This window comes from Panthera tigris, chromosome A1 (assembly GCF_018350195.1).
Source record: "Panthera tigris isolate Pti1 chromosome A1, P.tigris_Pti1_mat1.1, whole genome shotgun sequence".
Taxonomy (NCBI): Eukaryota; Metazoa; Chordata; class Mammalia; order Carnivora; family Felidae; genus Panthera; species Panthera tigris.
Window position 1 is genome coordinate 82,773,882 of NC_056660.1, and position 26,278 is coordinate 82,800,159.

Below are 26,278 nucleotides of genomic sequence, written 5' to 3' on the forward strand. Positions count from 1 at the left end.
CCTCAAAATCCTGAAAATAATTCAACTAGGCATTACAGAAACCCAATTAACTCTTAACATTATTTTAAAAAGACAGTGTAGGGGCGCCTGGGTGGCTCAGTTGGTTGAGTGTCCAGCTTTAGATCAGGTCATGATTTCACGGTTCGTGAGTTTGAGTCCCACAAATGGGCTCTGTGTTGACACCTCAGAGCCTGGATTTGGATTCTGTGTCTCTCTCTCCTTCTGCCTTTCCCCTGCTTGCACTCTATATTGAACATTGTATAAATTTAAAAATCCCAGTGTATGAAATCTTCACCTAAAATGACTCTAAAGTGACTGCATTAAGTTTTGGGTTTACCACATGGTGAAAGAAGCTTTGTTTGTTACCCAGATATAAGTCAGAACATTCCTGATAACTTTAAATCAACCTATAGTGTCCTTATTCAAGAAAAGGTCATAACTCTAAGGTCATAAACTGTATTTAATCATAATGTAATTAAATATAGAATAATAATAACAATGTGAAACAGTTTTATTTAAAATCAAGGATTTGTGTGTTGCCCATGAATGTGTTATTCCAAAAATGTGCACATAAGTGTCACATTTTACAACTGATGAAAATAAAAGGAACACTAAAGAGATATTGGCAAAGCATGAAAGTAATTAAGCAAATTATTCTCCATACTTGGAAGAATTCTCTTTCCCCAACACCTTCATGAATAGTCTGGCCAATTATTCATTACAGAGGCTATAGATGACAGGATTTAGCATGGGAGTAAGGATGGTGTAGAAAACAGAAACAATTTTATGCTGAGTGGGAGAACAGTCGAAGTGGACATGTATATGAACAAATTTGCTCCATAGTACATTATGACCATCATGAAGTGAGAGGAACAGCTGGCAAAAGTTTGTGGGTATCCTCTCCAGAACCCATGCAAATGACAGACAGAATAACATGAGCATAGGAAGCAATGATGATTGCTACAGGGAAAACAATCATTATGATACAACAGTAGAAAATATCTTCTTCAAATGTTGAAGTATCATTGCATGAGATGATTAGCATGGAAGGAAAATCACAGAAGTTGGCTATTTCCTTGAACCCACAATAGGAGAAGGAAAGTGTAGCTACAACATCAGTGAGACCATCAGTAGAACCCAGGATCCAGAAAGACACAGTCATAGGTCCACAAATTTTAGAACTTATAAGATCAGTTTATCTTAGAGGGTGGCAAACGGCAATATAACGGTCATAAGCCATGACTGCCAACAGGAAATATTCACAACCTATTAATGATGCATAGAAGAAAATTTCTGTCACACCCTGCCACAGAAATGGACTTGCTGCCAGATAGGTAGTTGAAAACCATCTTAGGTACAGTGGTGCAGATGAGCATGAGGTCCATGAGGGACAGTTGGCTGACAAGGAAGTACATGGGTGTGTGGAGTTGGGTTTCCAGGTAGATGAGGAGAACCATGACACTGTTTTCCGTGAAGGCCACTGTGAAGATGCCCAACACCAAACAGAAGAGGAAGATGTGGTTGGGGCTGTGACTGGAGATTCCTAGAATGATGATATCAGTATTAAATATCTGATAGTCCTGTGCCGTGATGAATGTTTTTTTGATCTAATACAACAAAAAGTGACATTACTTCATTAATTTGATAAATATGTACCCAGGGTCTTACAAACCTTGTGATTGTGGTAAATTCACAGGTCAATGATTAAGATGACTTCACCAGGATTAGGAAATTCAAAGTTCAAGAACTATAATATTGAAAAGAAATATGTCTGTTGGTATTGTCAATCTGTAAAAGTGTTGAACATTTGCTAAGTTCAGCTTCTAAGGACCCTTTGTCACCCTTTGAGAATTAAGCAAATAATATACATTTTTACATAATTTATAATGCATCCTCAAAAAGGAAACTTCCCCAAAGCTATTAAATAGTATGTGGAAATATCAAAAGTCCTTTAAAGATAAGTTGATTTAAAAATTCAACTTAAGTCAGCCTGTGGCAGAAAAAGTAACAGAGATAAAGAATACAATATGAACATTTGCTCTCATGATACTAGGCACTTTTTTTATCAGTGTTAACAAAACCTTTACATTTATCTATTACTTTACAGTTTAGAGTGTTTCATTTGTATTTATAGAAAATATTCTGTCCAGTAGTTGATGAATTGAGAAAGATTTTAATTATACAAATATGGAAGCTTTGTACTTAGTAGAAGCTTTGTACTAAAATAGCCCAGTGTGATAGGGTGACTTGTGTTTCACCAAAATATATGTCAAGTCAACCCCAGCACCTCTGAATGTAAACTAATTTGAAAATAATTAGTTAAGATGAAATCATACTGGATGGAGTTGGGCAAACCCCAATTCAATATGACTGATGTCCTTATAAGAAGAAGGTCAAGTAAAGACAGACACAGGTAAAATTCATGATAATAGAGGCAGATATTGGAAGAATTGATAGGCACCTGGGTGGCTTAGTCAATTAAGGGTCTGACCTTGGTTCAGGTCATGATTTCACAGTTTGTGAGTTTGAGCTCCACAATGGGCTCTGTGCTGACAGCTTAGAGCCTGCAGCCTGGATTAGATTGTGTTTCCATCTCTCTCTGCTCCTCTCCCACTTTCTCTCTCTCTCTCTCTCTCTCTGTCAAAAATAAATAAACTTATTTTTTTTAATAATACAAGCATTATATGAAAAAAATCATGGACTTTTAACAAACTGCTCCCATCTGTGAGCTGAAGCAAATAACTTAACTCCTGCCACAATTCTTATATCCTTACAAACAGGGTACTACTATTTTCCTCAAAATAATATTGTACAGATTAAATTAAAGAATGATATAAAATGTTTAGGACAAAAATCATATAAGAAATGAAACCAATTATCTCTGTAGCTTCATGTTCAGCAGAAAATTTGACATTAATTTCCAAATATTCTTACCTGATTGTTTATACTGTCTTTTAGTATGAGTCTAAGTAGTATATAATTCCAATGAAATAGTACATTACTGCAAAGGAAAACTACATATATTGCATGTTTTTGTGTTTCCACAATAAAAAATAAAAGCAGCACCTTATACACAATTGGAAATTGTGTCATTATTGATAAATGAATGGAAAGATATAATAATGAAGTATAAACAAGATGCATATTTTAGGATAGTTACTCATAGTAATCATGAGAGGGATCAAAGTCTTCATATCACCATGTATTTAAATATAATTTTTCAGTTTATTATATTATTTAACCTCCCAGAAAAAAAACATCAGTATTCTAATTATAGGGCTATGGTATATCCATTAATATTAATATGTATATAGTTCTGAGAATATAACTATCTTCTTAAAGATTTTAAGCTGAAAATTATGAGTGTATTTTCCATTAAATTCTAGAAACACTCATAAGACCTTGTGTCATACCTTCTGTTAATTGTTTTATTGAAATCTCACCCTCTGTAATTTCGCAGGAAGACAAAAAGCAGCAATATAAATGAAAACACTTTTTTTTTTAAATACTTACCCTGGGTAGATAATTACATCTCCTTCCTTAAGTACTAGAGGAGTACTGAAACTTCTGCTCCCCATCACTTACATAACAGTAAGAGAAAAAGCATACTAAATTGGAACTGTGGCAAGCACATGTCTAAACTCACTGACACAAACATTGCATGTGTCAGGTATTCTTATTGATAATTTTTTTTGTTTAATTTCTTCAATAATAAAACTACTTAAGCAAATTGTCCAAAGTAATGGTTTTGAAAAGTAGGAGACAAGATATTCCAATGTTAACATCAGCTCCATTTTTCTGCTTTATTAAGGTATAATTATCCAGTAAAAATTGCATATATTTAAGATATTCACCTTGGTATTTTGATATATGTATACATTGTGAAGTGGCATTCAAAATAAGTTAATATAACTAGCACCTCTAATAACATTATTCCTGTGTAGGGAGAACACTTGATATCTACACTTTTAGTAAATTTTAAGTATATAATACAGTTGTGTTAACTAACTTTGGTCACCATGCTATACATTTAGAGATCCAGAAATTATAAAATGTTGCAACTTTACTCTCCCTTGCTTCCTGTCTTCCAATATAATACAAGATGTGAGTCTCTTAACTTGGGAAGAATTGACATTTTTTAATATCTTGAAGTTTCCTACATACTTCTCAATCCATCAATATTTTCCTCCATGTGTTTTACCATCCACAAAATTGTTGTTTTTAAAGTTATTAACTTTGTTGGATAGAAAGGCTCCTGAATGTTTTACATTTGATTGTTCTTTTGTATTTTTTATTTATTTTTTATTTTTTTTATTTTTTATTTTAAAAATTTTTTTTCTTTTTGTATTTTTCTATTACCTTTTCTTTGTTTTTGCTGAAACGTAGAAATATATTGAGTGTTTTATGTTTGTTGATATTTGTTTTTTTTTCTTAAAATTCAAGTTAGTTAGCATAGAGTGTAGTTTTGGCTTAAGGAGTAGAACCAACCCAGTGATTCATCTCTTATATATGACAGCCAGTGCCCATCCCAAAAAGTGTCCTTAGTTTGCTCACCCAAAAGGTCTTAGAGTACACTTGTGATGAGCACAGGGTGCTGTATGTAAGAGTTGAATCACTAAATTGTACACCTGAAAATAATATTACACTTTATGTTAAATAATGGAATTTAAATATTTTTTTAAAAGAAAATAAGGTCCTGGAAATACCACCACCAGAGGATTTGGTGATTGTGCTCATTTGGGATGGGTTAACGTGGGGTGCTCTGGGTTATGGGCATTTGAGTACCTGGGGATCCCTATGTTGGGAACAGAACAATCACTCTAAACAGAATCAACCCACTGTACTAGAAATATGGGATGAATACCATGGGGTTGTGTAGTCATTCTGATATATTAAGGGAACATGACTTGTTTGGCACTGATTGATTGTAACACCTATGTATTTATTGGGTACCATCAAATGAAACCTCTTGGCTGTATGACACAAATCTTTGGCTGAGACTCCCATCTGGATAGTTGGGCCATTGGATATTTTGCTCCCCCTGGGGAAATGGGAGAATCTGACTCACAGAAACAATGCTGCAAATATCTCTCTTCTCATGGTCAAATGGACCCATTCTTTAACTGGTATGATCATTCACCAGTTTAAGTACATTTCATACACTTGTGTTTTAGTGGTCCAATAAAGCCTATGCAATTAGAATTACAGTATTTCCATTGAAAGAAATATGACTGCAACAGAGTTATAAATATTTTATACTTACTATTACATAATAATATGCTTTCTTAGAAAACAATAAGTTTATATCCTGAATTTCAAAGTAAGACCTATAATCATTAATAAAATTTACAAGTATCCATGCCTAATTGATGACCACTGGTAATTTTTCAATTCCTTTGGATCTGAATAGTAAAGTCGTTTCTTTTTTGAATTGATACATGGAGATTACGTGAGTCTTTACCACTTGAAGGGGTGCCTAGGTGATTATCTCAGCTAAGCATCCAAATCTTGTTTTCAGCACAGTTCATGATATCAGTATTACCGAGTTTCCAGTCCTGAACTGAGTTCTGTGCTGACTGGTGGAGTCTGATTTAAATTTCCTCTTTAGCTTTTTCTCTTTGCCCTTCCCCTCTCACACAGGCATGAGAGCTCTCTCTCAAAAATAAATCAATAAATATTAAAAAAAATCTTTTAAGAAAAGGAGTTTGGATCTGGAATATTAAATAAAAATTTCATACTTGTGATGAAGAAAATAGAAAGTGTGATTTAAAAACATCATCTTCTTTCCTTTTTTTTTTTTTAAATAACGTTTATTCATTTTTGACAGACAGAGAGAGAGCAGGGAAACACAGTATGAGCAGGGAAAGAACAGAGAGGGAGACACAGAATCTGAAGTAAGCTCCAGTCTCTGAGCTGTCAGCACAGAGCCTGACATGGGACTTGAACTCAAGAACTGTGAGATTATGACCTGAGTCAAAGTTGGGTGCTTAAACAACTGAGCCACCCAGGCGCCCCAAAAATCATCATCTTATTTCAAGTACTACATTGCTTTATTTTTCAAACCTGGAAAAATGAAAATGAAGAATAAAAATAAAATATAAAACACTAAGTAAATGTAAAAAGCCCAGTGCACCAAATCTTAATCAAAGTGACTCCAAGTAACTGAATACATATTTGGGTTTCCAACACAGAAAAAAGAATCTTTGTTACCTGGACATATGCCACAAAATTCTGATAACTTTTAAACAAACTATAATGTCCTTATTCAAGAAAATGCCATAAATGTACTAATAAGTTAAATACAAAATAATAATAAATATTTAAATGATTTTCTTTAAATTAAAGAATTGAGAAAACCACCAGAAGACTAGCAGAATGGAGTCTCCGCAGCCAAGCGCAGACGAGAGGCCCATGGAAGAGGGTAGGAAGGGCTGAGAGGCGGTGCGTGCTGCACGGACTGGCGGGAGGGAGCCGGGGCGGAGGGGCAGCCCACCAGCCAAGCAGAGCCCCTGAATCTGGCTTGTAGAAGCAGAAGGGCCGGACAGAGAGTGTTCAGACAGCAAGTGCCACTTAGCATCTGGGAGGTCATAAGTTAACAGCTCTGCTCAGAAAGCAGGAAGGCTGGAGGACAAAGGGAGGGAGAGTTGCTGAGCCCGGGGACAACAGAGCTCAGTTTGGCGGGGAACAAAGGCGCTCTCCAGTGCCATCTCCCTCGCCCATCCCCCAGCCAAAATCCCAAAGGGAACCAGTTCCTGCCAGGGAACTTGCTCGCTCCTCGCAAACACCCAACACTGTGCTTCTGTGGAGCCACCCCTCCAACATCGGGTCTGACTCCCTCCTGCTGCCACAGGGCCCCTCCTGAAGTGGACCACCTAAGGAGAAGTGAGCTAAGCCTGCCCCTCCTGCCCTGTGCACCTTGCCTACCCACCCCAGTTAATACACCAGATCCCAAGCACCACAAGCCTGGCAGTGTGCAAGTAGCCCAGATGGGCCATGCACCCCACAGTGAATCCCGCCCCGAGGAGAGGGGAAGAGAAGGCACACACCAGTCTGACTGTGGCCCCAGTGGTGGGCTGGGGGCAGTCATCAGGTCTGACTGCGGCTCCGCCCACCAACTCCAGTTATACACCACAGCACAGGGGAAGTGCCCTGTAGGTCCCCACCACTCCAGGGACTATCCAAAATGACCAAACGCAAGAATTCCCCTCAGAAGAATCTCCAGGAAATAACAACAGCTAATGAACTGATCAAAAAGGCTTTAAATAATATAACAGAAAGTGAATTTAGAATAATAGTCATAAAATTAATCACTGGGCTTGAAAACAGTATACAGGAGAGCAGAGAATCTCTTGCTACAGAGATCAAGGGACTAAGGAACTGTCAGAAGGAGCTGAAAAACGTTTTAAACGAAATGCAAAACAAAATGGAAACAATGACGGCTCGATTGAAGAGGCAGAGGAGAGAATAGATGAACTAGAAGATAAAGTTATGGAAAAAGAGGAAGCTGAGAAAAAGAGAGATAAAAAAATCCAGGAGTATGAGGGGAAAATTAGAGAACTAAGTGATACACTAAAAAGAAATAATATACGCATAATTGGTATCCCAGAGGAGGAAGAGAGAGGGAAAGGTGCTGAAGGGGTACTTGAAGAAATTATAGCTGAGAATTTCCCTGAACTGGGGAAGGAAAAAGGCATTGAAATCCAAGAGGCGCAGAGAACTTCCTTCAGACGTAACTTGAATCGATCTTCTGCACGACATATCATAGTGAAACTGGCAAAATACAAGGATAAAGAGAAAATTCTGAAAGCAGCAAGGGATAAACGTGCCCTCACATATAAAGGGAGACCTATAAGACTCGTAACTGATCTCTCCTTTGAAACTTGGCAGGCCAGAAAGGCTTGGCACGATATCTACAGTGTGCTACACAGAAAAAATATGCAGCCGAGAATCCTTTATCCAGCAAGTCTGTCATTTAGAATAGAAGGAGAGATAAAGGTCTTCCCAAACAAACAAAAACTGAAGGAATTCATCACCACTAAACCAGCGCTACAAGAGATCCTAAGGGGGATCCTGAGACCAAGTACCAGAGACATCACTACAAGCATAAATCATACAGACAACACAATGACTCTAAACCCGTATCTTTCTATAATAACACTGAATGTAAATGGATTAAATGCGCCAACCAAAAGACATAGGGTAACAGGATGGATAAAAAAACAAGACCCATCTATTTGTTGTCTACAAGAGACTCATTTTAGACCTGAGGACACTTTTAGATTGAAAGTGAGGGGATGGAGAACTATTTATCATGCTACTGGAAGCCAAAAGAAAGCTGGAGTAGCCATACTTATATCAGACAAACTGGACTTTAAATTAAAGGCTGTAACAAGAGATGAAGAAGGGCATTATATAATAATTACAGGGACTATCCACCAGGAAGTGCTAACAATTATAAACGTCTATGCGCCGAATACGGGAGCCCCCAAATATATAAATTAATTACTCATAAGCATAAGCAACCTTATTGATAAGAATGTGGTAATTGCAGGGGACTTTAACACTCCACTTACAACAATGGATAGATCATCCAGACACACGTTCAATAAAGAAATAAGGGCCCTGAATGATACATTGGATCAGATGGACTTGAAAGATATATTTAGAACTCTGCATCCCAAAGCAACAGAATATAATTTCTTCTCGAGTGCACATGGAACATTCTCCAAGATAGATCACATACTGGGTCACAAAACAGCTCTTCATAAGTATACAAGAATTGAAATCATACCATGCATACTTTCAGACCACAATGCTATGAAGCTTGAAATCAACCACAGGAAAAAGTCTGGAAAACCTCCAAAAGCATGGAGGTTAAAGAACACCCTACTAATGAATGAGTGGCTCAACCAGGCAATTAGAGAAGAAATTTAAAAAATATATGGAAACGAACGAAAATGAAAATGCAACAATTCAAACGCTTTGGGACGCAGCAAAGGCAGTCCTGAGAGGAAAATACATTGTAATCCAGGCTTATCTCAAGAAACAAGAAAAATACCAAATACAAAATCTAACAGCACACCTAAAGGAAATAGAAGCAGAACAGCAAAGGCAGCCTAAACCCAGCAGAAGAAGAGAAATAATAAAGATCAGAGCAGAAATAAACAACATAGAATCTAAAAAAACTGTAGAGCAGATCAACGAAACCAAGAGTTGGTTTTTTGAAAAATAAACAAAATTGACAAACCTCTAGCCAGGCTTCTCAAAAAGAAAAGGGAGATGACCCAAATAGATAAAATCATGAATGAAAATGGAATTATTACAACCAATCCCTCAGAGATACAAACAATTATCAGGGAATACTATGATAAATTATATGCCAACAAATTGGACAACCTGGAAGAAATGGACAAATTCCTAAACACCCACACTCTTCCAAAACTCAATCAGGAGGAAATACAAAGCTTGAACAGACACATAACCAGTGAAGAAATTGAATCAGTATCAAAAATCTCCCAACAAATAAGAGTCCAGGACCAGATGGCTTCCCAGGGGAGTTCTACCAGACGTTTAAAGCAGAGATAATACTTATCCTTCTCAAGCTATTCCAAAAAATTGAAAGCGAAGAGAAACTTCCAGACTCATTCTATGAAGCCAGTATTACTTTGATTCCTAAACCAGACACAGACGCAGTAATAAAAGAGAACTACAGGCCAAAATCCCTGACGAATATGGATGCAAAAATTCTCAATAAGATACTAGCAAATCGAATTCAAGGGCATATAAAAAGAATTATTCACCATGATCAAGTGGGATTCATTCCTGGGATGCGGGGCTGGTTCAACATTCGCAAATCAATCAACGTGATGCATCACATTAATAAAAGAAAAGATAAGAACCATATGATCCTGTCAATCGATGCAGAAAAGGCCTTTGACAAAATCCAGGACCATTTTTTAATAAAAACCTTTCAGAAAGTCGGGATAGAAGGAACATACTTAAACATCATAAAAACCATTTATGAAAAGCCCACAGCTAACATCTTCCTCAATGGGGAAAACCTGAGAGCTTTTTCCCTGAGATCAGGAACACGACAGGGATGTCCACCCTCACTGCTGTTGTTTAACATAGTATTGGAAGTTCTAGCATCAGCAATTACACAACAAAAGGAAATCAAAGGCATCAAAATTGGCAAAGATGAAGTCAAGCTTTTGCTTTTTGCAGATGACATGATATTATACATGGAAAATCCGATAGACTCCACCAGAAGTCTGCTAGAACTGATACATGAATTCAGCAAAGTGGCAGGATACAAAATCAATGTACATAAATCAGTTGCATTCTTATACACTAACAATGAAGCAACAGAAAGACAAATAAAGAAACTGATCCCATTCACAATTGCACCAAGAAGCATAAAATACCTAGGAATAAATCTAACCAAAGATGTAAAAGATCTGTATGCTGAAAACTATAGAAAGCTTAGGAAGGAAATTGAAGAAGATATAAAGAAATGGAAAGACATTCCCTGCTCATGGATTGGAAGAATAAATATTGTCACAATGTCAATACTACCCAAAGCTATCTACACATTCAATGCAATTCCAATCAAAATTGCACCAGCATTCTTCTCTAAACTAGAACAAGCAATGCTAAAATTCATATGGAACCACAAAAGGCCCCGAATAGCCAAAGTAATTTTGAAGAAGACCAAAGCAGGAGGCATCACAATCCCAGACTTTAGCCTCTACTACAAAGCTGTCATCATCAAGACAGCATGGTATTGGCACAAAAACAGACACATAGACCAATGGCATAGAATGGAAACCCCAGAACTAGATCCACAAACATATGGCCAACTCATCTTTGACAAAGCAGGAAAGAACATCCAATGGAAAAAAGACAGTCTCTTTATCAAATGGTGCTGGGAGAACTGGACAGCAACTTGCAGACGGTTGAAACTAGACCACTTTCTCATACCATTCACAAAAATAAACTCAAAATGGATAAAGGACCTGAATGTGAGACAGGAAACCATCAAAACCCTAGAGGAGAAAGCAGGAAAAGACCTCTCTGACCTCAGCCGTAGCAATCTCTTACTCGACACATCCCCAAGGGCAAGGGAATTAAAAGCAAAAATGAATTACTGGGACATTATGAAGATAAAAGGCTTCTGCACAGCAAAGGAAACAACCAACAAAACTAAAAGGCAACCAACGGAATGGGAAAAGATATTTGCAAATGACATATCGGACAAAGGGCTAGTATCCAAATCTATAAAGAGCTCACCAAACTCCACATACGAAAAACAAATAACCCAGTGAAGAAATGGGCAGAAAACACGAATAGACACTTCTCTAAAGAAGACATCCCGATGGCCAACAGGCACATGAAAAGATGCTCAACGTCGCTCCTCATCAGGGAAATACAAATCAAAACCACACTCAGATATCACCTCATCCCAGTCAGAGTGGCCAATATATCCAAAATGTCCTCTAAATAATTACTACATACAAAAACAGAAATTCACAGAAACTTAATGTCCAAACATTCAAACAATGTTTCTGAAGTTCTGTCTATGTGTTGGGCACCGGGAGTAAAGCAGCAATCACAACAGGCACAAAAACAAAACAAAACCAAACAAACAACAACAAAGAAACTTACCCTTACCAATAGAGACAAAAACAAACAAACAACAACAAAAACAAAAAAGACACCACTATGAAGGTGTGGAAACATAATTGAAATGGAGTGTTCCATTTTGAAGAGAGTACTCAGGGGGACCTCACTTATCTGGTGGTATTTGACTAAATGCTAGGGGGAAGTTAAAAAAAAGACAGCACATCATAATAAAGAACAATCCATGCATAAATTCCACAAAGTGGAACATGCGTGAAAAATTTACATATATACAAGATTTTAGAAAAACAGATATTGCTAAGTTAATGTTTCATGTTCACTGTAACATTTAAAATTTATTTTTGATGTGATTATTTATGTATGATAAAAGTTTGTATATGAAGCAGGTCATTCCAGGTAATAAAAACAGTGTCATAAACAAAAAGACTAACCTGATGAATATAAAAATTAACATGAATATACTTTTATTAATCCATGCATCACATTTTTTGAAGAGGTAAAAAACCCAAACCAATCCAAACCAAAACAACAACAACAACAGCAGCAAAAACTTAAGTAGCAAGGAAAAATGTAGCTGACAGGAAGCTAGAACCTTGAATCCAGCCTCATGAGTTTGAATTTATCTTTCATTTTTTAAAAGAGGGTATGTAGTTCTTTAAGTTGTAATCGTGTATACAAATTGTGAATGATGCTGTGAGTAAGAAAGAGAAAAACCTAAAAATATTTTAAAATTTCAATTCATGAATGATCACAACCTACAAATACTAATCTACCAGAATGACTTCTCTGTATTTTGATCTCATTAAGTCTCAAAGAAGAGTGACTTGATGCCGTGACAGTGATTTTCTGTGTATGTGTCCATAACAAGTTCAACCCATAAATCATGGAAACCATTCCCAGATATTGAGAAAAGAATCACTGAACGAATTAATTGATATTAATTAATTAATTAATTGATATACAATGACTGGCCAGGATTTGACCAGAAAAATTAAGCAAAACAGTATGCGAAATGATGCCAGGCTACATATTGATGTAATCAATTCTGGATGCTAAACTAATTATACTCGTTTGTGGAGGAATGGTCAGAAAAAAAATAGATGAGAACAGGAAAAAAATTTCATGAGCAAAAATTTCCATAGTAACCCTTTTTCCAATAGCAAAATACAGCCTTAAAGTACATTAATTCCCGTTTTAAGAGCATAGCTACACTCTCTGATAGCTATACTATAATTAATGAGCCTCAATAATGAAATGTTGAATTAACAGATCACAGTTAACTCACAAATTCTATGATATGAAATTTAAATACAGATGATACATTATTTAAGAAGTAGAGCAGTATCGAAATAATGGTTATTATTATAACCAAATCAGGAGGTTATATAATTAGAGAGTGTCAGACTGATTTCCAAAAAAGCATTGGTAATGTTATTGTAAAGCCTTTACAAAAGTGCTTTATACATAATAAATTTGTTGTTAAATTTGAAGTTATATGAATCTATTTAAAAATACATATAAAGGTCTTAAAAGAAAACATAACAAGTGTACAGGTTCTGTGAGTGTGAGCTGTGCTTACTAAAAGAAAAGACAATGGGGTCTCAAATTGCATTTCAAATGATGCACTCATATTCTTATTCTCATTCTATTCTCATATTCTTATTCTCAGCATTATATGAAAATAAAACATGGATTTTTACCCAATTTTTTCCATGTGTGAGCTGAGGCAAGTACTTAACACCTGCCACAATTCTCATATTCTTACAAACAGAGTACTATCACATTCCTCGAAAAAAAAATGCACAGATTAAATGAAAGAATCACATAAAGTGCTTAGGACTAAAATCACTTAAGAAATGAAACCAATTATCTCCAGATCTCCATTTTCAACAGAACGTTTGGTATTAACTTGCAAACACTCTTACCTGATTATTTATACTGTCTCTTAGCAGGAGTCTAAATAGCATATAATTTCAATGAGGTATTACACTACAGAAAAAGAAAATTACATATTTTGCACGTTTTTATCTACATAATAAAAAAGAAACACTTCACACACAATTGGAAACTTTATCATTATTAATAAATGGAAAACATACTAAAGAACTAGAGAAAATAAACACATCTAGGGATACTCGTAGTAACCCCTAGTAATCATGAGAGCTACTCATAGAAATCATGAAAGGGTCCAAAGTCTTCATAACAGCACTCATTTAAATATCATTCTCAGTTTATTATATTATTTAACATCCCAGATAATCAGCATTACTCTAATTGCATGTGTATGGTACATCCTTGATCATGAATACACATATACCTGTCAAAATATAACTTTCTTTTAAAATGTTTGAAACAGAAAATTATGAATATATTTTCACTTTATTCTAGAAGCACTCATAGAATGTGGCATCATACCTGCTCTGAATTATTTTATTGAAATCTCACTCTCTTTAACTTCCCTGGAAGACACAAATCATCAGTCTAAAGTAAAAGAATTTTTATTCCTAGATAAACCCTACCCAGTCTGACCATGGGAAGAAGATGGAAAATTAATGTGTTACCCCTCTGGAGATTCCATTCCCTTGTCTTTAATTATAATAGCTTTCATTGTTTTTCATCTCCTCTCCTAGGACAATGAAAAAAATTAGCTTTTATGCTTTTTGAAAATAGTTACTCTGGGTAGATGATTATGTCTCCTTCTTAAAGTATTAGTGTGAACTCACTGAAATTTTCTGCTCCACCTCACATCCATAACAATAACAGGAAAACCATATTGAGTGCTTCCTATATGGTTGACACTGAGCAGGATGTATGTGAACTCACAGACATTTACAAACATTGCATGTATCAGGTACTGTTATTATTATTTTTTTCTTTTCTTCCATAATAAAACTGCTTAAGGAAATTGTCCAAGGTAATGGAAAACTGTTCAAGCTAATGAACAAAAGACAGGATATTCCAATGCTAGCATCAGTTCGATTTTTATGTTTTATTAAAGTATAATTAACCATTATAAATTACACATATTTAAGATATTCAGCTTGGTATTTTGATGTATGAATACACTGTGAAATGACTTCCACAATAAGTTGATTGACATAATTATCACTTCCAATACCATTATTATTGTGTAGTGAGAACATTTGAGATCTGCACATATAGTAAATTTTAAGTATATAATACAGTTGTGAAAACTAACTACAGTCAACATGCTATACATAGGACATCCAGAACTTATACAATGGAATGTTGTTCATTCAGCTTTTTAATTTTTTTTAAATTTTTTTAATTTACATCCAAATCAGTTAGCATATAGTGCAACAATGATTTCAGGAGTAGATTCCTTAATGCCACTTACCCATTTGGGCCATCCCCCATTCCCACAACCCTCCAGTAACCTTCTGTTTATTCTCTCTTACGTTTTCTCCCACTCCTTGTTTTTATATTATTTTTGTTTCCCTTCCCTTATGTTCATCTGTTTTGTATCTTAAAGTCCTCATATGAGTGAAGTCATATATTTGTCTTTCTCTGACTGACTAATTTCACTTAGCATAACCTTCCACTTCCATCCATGTAGTTGCAAATGGCAAGATTTCATTCTTTTTGATTGCCAAGTAATACTCCATTGTGTGTGTGTGTGTGTGTGTGTGTGTGTGTGTGTGTGTGTATATATATATATATATATATATATATATATACCACCAATCCTTATCCATTCATCCATCAATGGACATTTGGGCTCTTTCCATAGTTTGGCTATTGCTGATAGTGTTGCTATAAACATTGCATATGTCCCTTCAAATCAGCACACCTGTATATTTTGGATAAATACCTAGTAGTGCAATTGCTGGGTAGTAGGGTAGTTATATTTTTAATTTTTTGAGGAAACTCCATACTGTTTTCCAGGGTGGCTGCACCAGCTTGCATTCCCACCAACAATGCAAAAGAGATACTCTTTCTCTTCATCGTCACAAACATCTGTTGTTGCCTGAGTTGTTAATGTTAGCCATTCTGACAGGTGTAAGGCGGTATCTCATTGTGGTTTTGATTTGTATTTCCCTGATTATGAGTGATTTTGAGCCTTTTTCATGTGTTGGTTGGCCATCTGGATGTCTTTGGAGAAGCGTCTTTTGATGTCTTCTGCCCATTTCTTCACTGGATTATTTGTTTTTATGGGTGTTGAGTTTGACAAATTCTTCATAGATTTTGGATACTAACCCTTTATCTGATGTTGTTTGCAAATATCTTCTCCCATTCAGTCGGTTGCCTTTTAGTTTTCCTGATTGTTTCCTTTGCTGTGCAAAAGCTTTTTATTTTGATGAGGTCCTAGTAGTTCATTTTTGCTTTTGTTTCCCTTGCCTCCAGAGACGTGTTGAGTAAAAAGTTGCTGCAGCCAAGACCAAAGAGGATTTTTCCTGCTTTCTTCTCAAGGATTTAGATGGTTTCCTGTCTTACATTTAGGTCTTTCATCCATTTTGAGTTTATTTTTGTGTATGGTGTAAGAAAGTGGTCGAAGTTCATTTTTCTGCATGTCGCTGTCCAGTTTTCCCAGCACCACTTGCTGAAGAGACTGTTTATTCCAATGGATATTCTTTCCTGATTTGTCAAAGATCAGTTGGCCATACGTTTGTGGGTCTGTTTCTGGGTCCTCTATTCTGTTCCATTGATCTTACTGTCTGTTCTTGGGTTAGTACCATACTGTCTTGGTGATTATAGCTTTGTAGTATAACTTGAAGTCCAGGATTGTCATGCCTCCTCCTTTGGTTTTCTCTTTCAAGATTGCTTTGGCTATTCGGGTCTTTTCCGGTTCCATACAAATTTTAGGATTATTTGTTCTAGCTCTGTGAAGAATGCTTGTGTTATTTTGATAGGGATTGCATTGAATATGTAGATTGCTTTGGGTATAATCGACATTTTAACAATATTTGTTCTTCCTACCAAGAAGCATGGAATATTTTTCCATTTTTTTGTGTGTCTTCCTCAATTTCTTTCACGAGCTTTCTATACTTTTCAGTGTATAGATTTTTCACCTCTTTGGTTAGATTTATTCCTCAGTATTTTACTGTTTTTGGTGTAATTGTAAATGGGATCAATTCCTTGATTTCTCTTTCTGTTGCCTCATTGTTGTTGAATAAGAATGCAACCAATTTCTGGCATTGATTTTATATGCTGCAACTTTGCTGAACTCATGAATCAGTTCTAGCTGGTTTTTGGTGGAATCTTTCGAGTTTTCCATATACAGTATCATGTCATCTGCAAAGAGTGAAACTTAGACCCCCTCCTGGGCAATTTGGATGCCTTTATTTCTTTGTGTTGTCTGACTGCAGAGGCTAAGACTTCCAATACTATGTTGAATAACACTGGCGAGAGTGTACATCTTTGTCTTATTCCTGACCTTAGGGGGAAAGCTCTCAGTTCTTCCCCATTGAGGATTATATTAGCGTTGGGTCATTCCTATATGGCTTTTATGATCTTGAGGTATGATCCTTCTTTCCCTACTTTCTTGAAAGTTTTTATCAAGAAAGGATGCTGTATTTTGTCAAATGCTTTCTCTGCACCTATTGAGAGGATCATATGGTTCTTGTCCTTTCTTTTATTGATGTGACAGATCATGTTAATTTTTTTTTGTGGATATTGAACCATCTCTGCATCCCAGGCATAAATCCCACTTGGTCGTGGTGAATAATTTTCTTAATGTATTGTTGGATCCAGTTGGCTAATATCTTGTTGAGGATTTTTGCATCCATGTTCATCAGGGAAATGGGTCTATACTTCTTTTTAGTGTGGTCTCTGGTGTTGGAATCAAGGTAATGCTGGCCTCATAGAAAGTGTTTGGAAGTTTTCCTTCCATTTCTATTTTTTGGAACAGCTTCAAGAGAATAGGTGTTAACTCTTCCATAAATGTTTGGTAGAATTGCCCTGGAAAGACTTCTGGCCCTGGACTTGTTCTTTGGGAGGTATTTGATTAGTAATTTGATATATTTACTGGTATGTGTCTGTTTAAATTTTCTATTTCTTCCTTTTCCAGTTTTGGTAGTATATATGTCTCTAGGAATTTGTCCATTTCTTCCAGATTTCCCATTTTATTGGCATATAATTGCTCATAATGTTCTCTTATTATTGTTTTTATTTCTGCTGTATTGGTTGTGGTCTCCCCTCTTTCCTTTTTGATTTATTTTATTTGAGTTCTTTCCTTTTTGTTTTTGATCAAAGTGGCTAGTGGTTTATCAATTTTGTTAATTCTTTCAAAGATCCAGCTTCTCATTTTGTTGATCTGTTCTACTGTTTTGTTTTGTTTGTTTCAATAGCATTAATTTCTGCTCTAATCATTATTATTTCCTGTCTTCTGTTGGTTTTGAGTTTTATTTGATTTTCTTTTTCCAGCTCTTTAAAGCACAAGATTAGGTTGTGTATCTGAGGTCTTTCTTCTTTCTTTAAGAAGGCATGGATTGCTATGTACTTTCCTCTTATGACAACCTTTGCTGTGTCCCAGAGGCTTTGGGTTGTGGTGTTATAATTTTAATTGGCTTCCATATACTTTTTAATTTACTCTTTAACTTCTCGGTTGGCCCATTCACTCTTTAGTAAGATGTTCTTCAGTCTCCAATTTTTGTTGCCTTTCCAGATTTTTTTTTCTTGTGGTTGATTTCGACTTTCATAGCATTGTGGTCTGAAAATATGCACTGTATGATCTCAGTCTTTTTGTACTGGCTGAGGGCTGATTTGTGTCCCAGTCTGTGGTCTATTCTGGAGAATGTTCTATGTGCACTGGAGAGGAATGTATATTCCACTGCTTTAGGATGAAATGTTCTGAATATATCTGTTAGGTCCACCTGGTCTAGTGTGTCATTCAAATCCATTGTTTCTTTCTTGATTTTTTGATTAGATGATCTGTCAGTTGCTGTGAGTGGGATGTTGATGTCTCCTACTATTCTGGTATTACTATCAATGAGTTTCTTTATGTTTGTGATTAATTGATTTATATATTTGGGTTCTTTCACATTTGGTGCATAAATGTTTACAACCGTTAGGTCTTCTTGGTGGATAGATCCCTTAATTATAGTACAAGACCCTTCTTCATCTCTTGATACAGTCTTTATTTTGACGTCTAGGTTGTCTAATATAAGCATGGCTACTCCAGCTTTCTTTTGTCGACCATTAGCATTATAGATGGTTCCCAATCCCCTTATTTTCAATCTGAAGGTGACTTTAGGTCTAAAGTGGGTCTCTTGTAAACAGCATATAGATGGATCTTGTTTTCTTATCCATTCTGTTACCCTATGTCTTTTTATTGGAGCATTTAGTCCATTGACATTTGGAGTGAGTACTGAAAGATGTGAATTTATTGCCATTATGTTGCTTGTAGAGTTGGAGTTTCTGGTGGTGTTCTCTGGTCTTTTCTAAGCTTTGTTGCTTTTGGTCTTTATTTATTCTTATTTATTCTTATTTTTTTCATCTTTTGTCCCCTCAGAGAGTCACCCATAAAATTTCTTGCAGGGCTGGATTAGTGGTCACAAACTCCTTTAATTTTTGTTTGTCTAGGAAACTTTTTATCTCTCCTTCTATTTTGAATGACAGCCTTGCTGGATAAAGAACTCTTGGCTGCATATTTTTCTGATTCAGCACATTGAATATACCCTGCCACTCTTTTCTGGCCTGCCAAGTTTCTGTGGATAGGTCTGCTGCAAACCTGATCTATCTTCCCTTATAGGTTAAGGACTGTTTTTTGTTTTGTTTTGTTTTGTTTTTTTTCCCTTGCTGCTTTCATGATTCTCTCCTTGCCTGAGTATTTGTGAATTTGACTATGATATGCTTTCTTGATGGTTGGATTTTGTTGAATCTAATGGAATTCCTTTGTGCTTCCTGGATTTTGATGTCTGCATCTTTCCCCAGGTTAGGAAAGTTTTATGCTATGATTTCTTCACATAGCCCTTCTACCCTATTTCTATCTCTTCCTCTTCTGGGACCCCTATGATTCTGACGTTCTTTTTTAATGAGTCACTGATATTTCTATTTCTTAAATTGTGTTCTTTTGCCTTATATCCCCTCTTTTTTTCTGCTTCATTGTTCTCCATAAGTTTGTCCTCTATATAGCTGATTCTCTGTTCTGCCTCATCCACCATTTGAGATTGCAGCTCAGTTATAGCATTTTTTATTTCATCCCGACTAGGTTTTATCTCTGCAGAAAATGATTCTAATCTGTTTTCAATCCCAGCTAATATTCTTAATATCGTGATTCTAAATTCTGATTCGGACATCTTGCTTGTATCTGTGTTGTAAATTCCCTGGATGTCATTTCTTCCTAGTCTTTCCTTCAGGGTGAATTCCTTAATTTTGTCATTTTGAGGGAGAAAAGCAATTAATAAGGTAAACAATTTAAAATTAAAAAATTAAAAACTCCACAAAAATCAAATAAAGTAATCTAGATCCTAGGTGTGTCCTGGTGTGTTTTTTGAAAGGAGCTTGAGAAATTAGAGAAAAAAGGGAAAGATATAAAATAAAAGAAAGGAAAGGAAAAGCAAAGAAAAGAAAGGAAAATTTCTGAAAATTTGAAAAAATGAATACAGTGAAATAGTATAAAATGAAATGATGGAAGTAAAAAATAGAATTTTAAAAAGTTACAAACAATAAAAATATAGTAGAAAACAATTAAATAATATTATTTTTAATAGAAATGGAAAGTAAAAATAATTTTTCCTCTTTCTGTATTCAAGGATAAGAAAAGAAAAAAAAATGGATAGATGGACAAGCAAACAGACCGAAGTATGATTGAAATTACATCGGTTTCTGCTACAAGTCGAACTATGAAGCACTTTATAGTCTGTAAACTAAGTAAGCAGAAAGACTTGTGTTGTTCCTGAAGAGGGAGGTTGGCCCAGTTGAGCATGGCTTAGTGTAATGGCACCATTGTACATTAGATGGTGGTGCTTAGATTACTGGGGTGGATTGTTGTGGCAGCTATAGGTGTGTATGCACATGCACAGGAGGGGTGAAAATGGCATCACCCAGCTACCCAGTCTCTAGTATCAGAACTTTGTGCTCTTCCTGATTAGCAATCTTGCACCTTTCCTTTCTGTCCAGCTTCTGTCCACTCCCACTTTTACACTGTCTGTGACCAACCAATCAAGTTTCCAGGTGGCACCTCCCTCCTGAGTTTTATCTCACACGTGGCTGTGTTTCCCAACCCCTCACTTCTGAGGGACTGTGGCTTTGTCCCGCTCAAACATTCTTGGCGAATGTCTCACTGACCAATGGCTGGGTGCCGGCCCATTCCCAAGAATGTTTGGGAGACTGTGCTGCTGCTGATGCCCAGAGCATCAGCCCGCCACAGAAAAAGTTCACACAATTGTGTAACATCAGTGTTTCAGGGATTATGGAAAATCACAACTCACATCTGGTGCCAGGCTTCCCCCTTAATGTCTTTGTTCCAGCACCAGTGAATGTGGTTGTTCTCTGGGCTCCATTAGGACCTTTGCCTATGGGGAGACCACACAGCCTCTACCAAATGTCCTCCCAGCAGAACTGTCTCTCCCCCTGTGGCTCAAGGACCCCAAGGACCTCCCTCTCTGCTTGTGAGGATTTGCACTTCCCACCAGAGCACCACCAGGTATGGATCTACAGTTTCAGACTCTGCACTCCTCCTGTTTGTAAAGTCTTAATGGAACTTAAACACTCTCTTTTCTCCGTTTTTTGATCAATCCCTTGCATACTCTTTCTTTTCTCTCCAGATGCTTTCAGGCGGGGGTAATGCTTTCCACACTCTCCGCCCCTGGCTCTGTCCTCTTTCTGCAAGCAAAACCAGCTCCCTGCCCTCTGCAGCTTTCTCCCCCAGTTCACTTCTCTATGCTGCATACCTGCTAAGTTCTCTGGTTCAGGTTGTGAAGATTTTTGTGTTAATCCTCAAATCAGTTTTCTAGGTGTGCAGGATGGTTTAGTGTTGATCTGGCTGTATTTCATTGATGAGAGACACAAAAAACTTATATGCTATTCCGCCATCTTGGCACCTCCTTCTGAATGACTAAATTCTACTCCCGAAACCAATATTACACTACATGTTAGCTAACTAGAATTTAAATAAAAAATTGTAACAAACAAAAAATATCCTTTTTGTAACAATGGAAATGTATCATTAAATATGCATTGACATACTCTATTTCAATAAAATATTAATAGCATCAAATATGCATTTGGATTTTCTGTAACACAGGATATTGTTGATACTATAAATGGTTACTTCCACTACTACTTCTGGAATTATTTGATGATAACATTCTAAAAATAAGTACAAGTTTTATTGTTATTAATGAAAACTTCTTATCTGTTATTTTAAATTGGTGCATTAATATGGACAAAGCAGTATTTTTATGGTTTGTTTTCTTTGATAAATCAGATTGAAGCTCCATGCTTCTTTATTTGACATAAATCTGATTAGCCCTTGCTAGTTCTAGGAAATGACCTAATGAACTGATGCTTTTAACTCTCAATCCTCTTTTCCAAAATTAAGCACACATTAAATAGTAGAAAATATCAGGAAAATAAAAATAAAGTTATGACATTTGATTTATTCATCAAAACCCAAAAGCTACTTTTCCAAATTGACAATATTAAACATTCTCCAAGCATACTTATAATTTTATTTAATCTCATGAGTACTTCTCATTCATTACTTGCCCTCATCAACGCTTCCTGACTTAACTCTTCTATTAACAAATTTATACTCATGATACATATTCAATCTTTTTCATTTCTAATGCTGTAAATTCCATTGTCCTGCACCTGCTGGAGAATGACCTAACCAGTTCAATCCATTTTTATATTCTGAGTGCCGATGGAACAAAATTCCACGGCTTTTTTGTTTGTGTTATTACCATAAATAATTTTTGTTTTGTGTGTCCTCAAAACCATCCATTATTTCAGAATTTCTCAAGAATTACTCAGAGGTTTCATCATAGAACTTACTCACAGGTAAGATTTGTTATAATGAAATAGGATACACAGTAGGATACTGAGGAGAAAAGACAGAGTCCAGATGAATCCCTATGCAGTCTTCCTCAAACTTCCTCCATCTGTGAGATGTCACTTGGAGCAGACTTTTCTCTCAGTAATGAAAATGGAACACTGATGATGTGAACCTGGTGGCTTTCTGTTTCCTAAATAATTAATGGTTCAGCTGTTAAAAGTACTGTTAGCAGACAGCTTTCATCTATATACCCCCTCAGGGATTCCTTCACCTTTAGATAGCTCCTCTCTCGAGAGGAAAAGAGAGAGAGAGGGAGAGAGAGAGGCAGAGCAAGTTGGGGGAGAGAGAGAGAGAGAGAGAGAGAGAGAAAGATCTTTCTCTCTCTCTCTCTCTCTCCTAAAGTGTAAAATCATAATCCCCCCTCACCCATAAACTCATAAGCTCCCCCCCCCGCTCAAACTCCTGAATTGTAAGATCATAACCTGCGCTGAAGTGGGACAGTAAACTGACTGGAGGAGGGGGAGGAGAGAGAGAGATCTCGCTCTCCCTCTCACTCTCCTCTCGAGAGAGAGAGAGAGGAAGAGAGAGAGAGAGAGAGAGGAGAGTGAGAGGGAGAACGAGCGAGAGAGAGAGAGAGAGAGAGGGAGAGCGAGAGGGAGAGCAAGTGGGGGGAAAGAGAGAGAGAAGAGAGAGGAGAGAGAGAGGGACTCCTCCCACCCTCAGGCTCAAACTCCTAAAGTGTAAAATTATAACCCCCCCCACCTATCTCTCTCTCTCTCTCTCTCTCTCTCTCTCTCTCTCTCTATTTGCCTAAGGAAGGGAATAATTCATGATCAGTGTGGGAATGTGAAAATCCATTCATGTCCACCAACTCAGGCCAAATCCAAAGGGCTATTCCAACTGTGTACTTCCTTACTGGGTAAGCCAAAACTGTTTTATAAAACTAGAAATTGGGTCACTTGCCATGCAGAAGTCAATGTGGGCTACATCCTTGCATGTATGTAGAGCACAGGGTCCTTGCTTCAAAGTAGGGGTCCAAGTTTTAGAACAGGGAATGGAGAAGTGAGATAATACATAGAAGGGCATTCAATAACTTGTGCAATGTATCAGGTTTTTGAGAAACATGGGGAAAATAGTAACTGTAACTGAATAGGATATCTATCACTAAGTCAATTGATGATCTGGAAGAATAAGCAAAAGAAGAAATTAATTAATTATCATTTGAAAGCTAAATGTGAAAGCCAGAGGGGCTCCTTTGGAATGGCTCATCTTCTGCAGTGGGAGATCAGAGAAAATTGAAGCCAAGGCCAAGTATCTAATAGAGCAAGTAGTGGAGCTCCAATGAAGTTGTGTTATCAATCAAGGAAGGTCTGCTATACCAAGGCCATGGGTAGGAAAAAATGAGTCCTACATTACAGGAAAACACTCCTGAATTTATTGTGTCCCTATATTTGTTTAAACCATCTTAAGGTACTAAACAGGTCCACTCTCCTTCAATACCTATCAATTTTCCCTTAATCAGAGGTTTTGCACAGGCTTCTACTGCCCAAAATGTCATATGCTTCTTTATGATATACCTCAATTTCCCCTCTTGGAAATTAGGTCAGTCAATGGGTTTAAGTTATAGTGTAACTTGAGGGGGGAGATGAATCTGGTAAAAGTGAAAAGGAAATATACCCCATAGAGTAGCAATCTCTGATCAGTATTTATCACCAGGAGCTGGTAGATTACAAGTGGAATTGGATCCTTAGCATGCTTTTCAAGTAAGGCAAAATATATACCAATAAGAGTGTTTAACAACTCAAAACACTCTACTGGGACACAGAACATAACACTCTAGTAATCACTCAAGAAATGTCCCACACTTGCTACTTTAATACCTCCTAGAAGCATGAGAATTTGGGTCCATATAAAAAAAAAAAACAAAATCTCCTGAAATGGACAAAAATAAATGTAAGTATATTATGACAACTACGTAATTTTTAGTTACTCTATGTAATTGATTCCCTAAATCAAAAATAATGCATTTCAAAGTTTATAATGTAAGTAAGGGTACTACATAAAAACAGGTTCAATAGAATATATCAACATAAATATAGATACATACTTAGATGGAAATACATTTATTATGTGTGATTGGCTCATCTGACTATGGTAGTACCAAGTTCTGCTGTCTCCAAGTTGAACACCCAATATAGCAGATGCTGTACTTCCAGTTCAAACATGAAGACTTGAGAGTCAGGGGGAGGCAACTGTGTAAGTCTCTGTCTGAAGGCTTGAGAATCAGGAACAATAATGTCCACGGGTAAGAGATATTGAATATACCAGTGTATGCACATACAAATGTGCCCTTCTGCATTTTCATTGTATTCAGTCCCTGAATTGAAGTACATCTGCATTGGTAAGGGAAATTTCTTTACTCAGTTCACATACTCTAATGGTACTCTCTTCTGGAAACACACAGACACTCTGAGAAATGTTTTAACAGCTATCTGGGCATCCCTAACTCCATTAAGTTTACACATAAAGTTAACCAACACAGTTAGTATAAGTAATTTCATAAAAATAATTATATTGTTATAAAGTTATTCTACTACATGCAAAATGATACAATGTTAGTCAAAGATAAATTCTAATGAATATAATATGTATACTGTAAATTCTATGACAAAAAAAATAAAGAGTTAAATAAATTATGCTGCATGCCTTACAAGGGTGGTAGGTTTTCCATAACTGGATATTAGGGAAATATAAATCAATGCCACAAATGATCAATAAGGTAAGATGCTCAACATTATTAGTCATTGGGAAAATGAAAATTGAACTCCATATTATATACTACCAGTTATTTTCCAGAACAGATAAAAATTAGAAAAAAATAACTGACACTACTAAAAGAAATATACTTGGCAACATCTATTGAATTTGAACACACACCTGTGTATCCATACATGCACCAAGAGACATAGACATGAATATTTCATTTCATTTCATTTTATTTCATTTTATTTCATTTCATCTGGAAGCAACCTAAATGTATATCAATAATCAAATGCATAGACTCATGTTACCATCACCATGATCTAAATAATAAACATATTATATATATATATATGTGTATGTGTGTGTGTGTGTTTATATATATCCCCAACTCATTAAATTTCATACACTATATGAAGTTTCTTGTGTATGTGTTATACCTCTATGTAACTGGAAAAGTAATCAAATGTATACATAAATTGCAGTATAATTGAGCAATGGGTGCTTAACAGTTACATTGTACAATATTTTATACCAGCCATATGAAATTATTAAGCACCAAAGATAATCAGAATTGGTTTATACTCTAAATGTAAAATGCACAGTATGTGGTTAACATCACATGTAAAAATAACATAAAATATTTCAGCAAAGTTTTTGTAGCAATTGCATATGTTAATAGTATTTTAGATATGTGGCAATAAATAAAATGTGTTCCTAAAATCATTTTCTTTTTACTTGTTTATTGTATTTATAACTACATGTGTTTTCACTGGAGAAAATGGTTGTTTATTAATTTAAAGATGGCATACATGGTACAGAGCTAGTGATGTACTATTCATTAAGCATAAATGTGTTTGTTTTATGAAAAATTATTATTGAAGTTCTATTTTGTGTAATGCCTAACTCAATAAAAAT

At 36.0% G+C, this 26,278-nt stretch overlaps 1 pseudogene; it reads right to left on the reverse strand.

The window, feature by feature from the left end:
- Window positions 1-711: 711 nt before the first annotated feature.
- LOC107180613 lies at window positions 712-24,999 on the reverse strand (annotated as a pseudogene).
- Window positions 25,000-26,278: the final 1,279 nt, after the last annotated feature.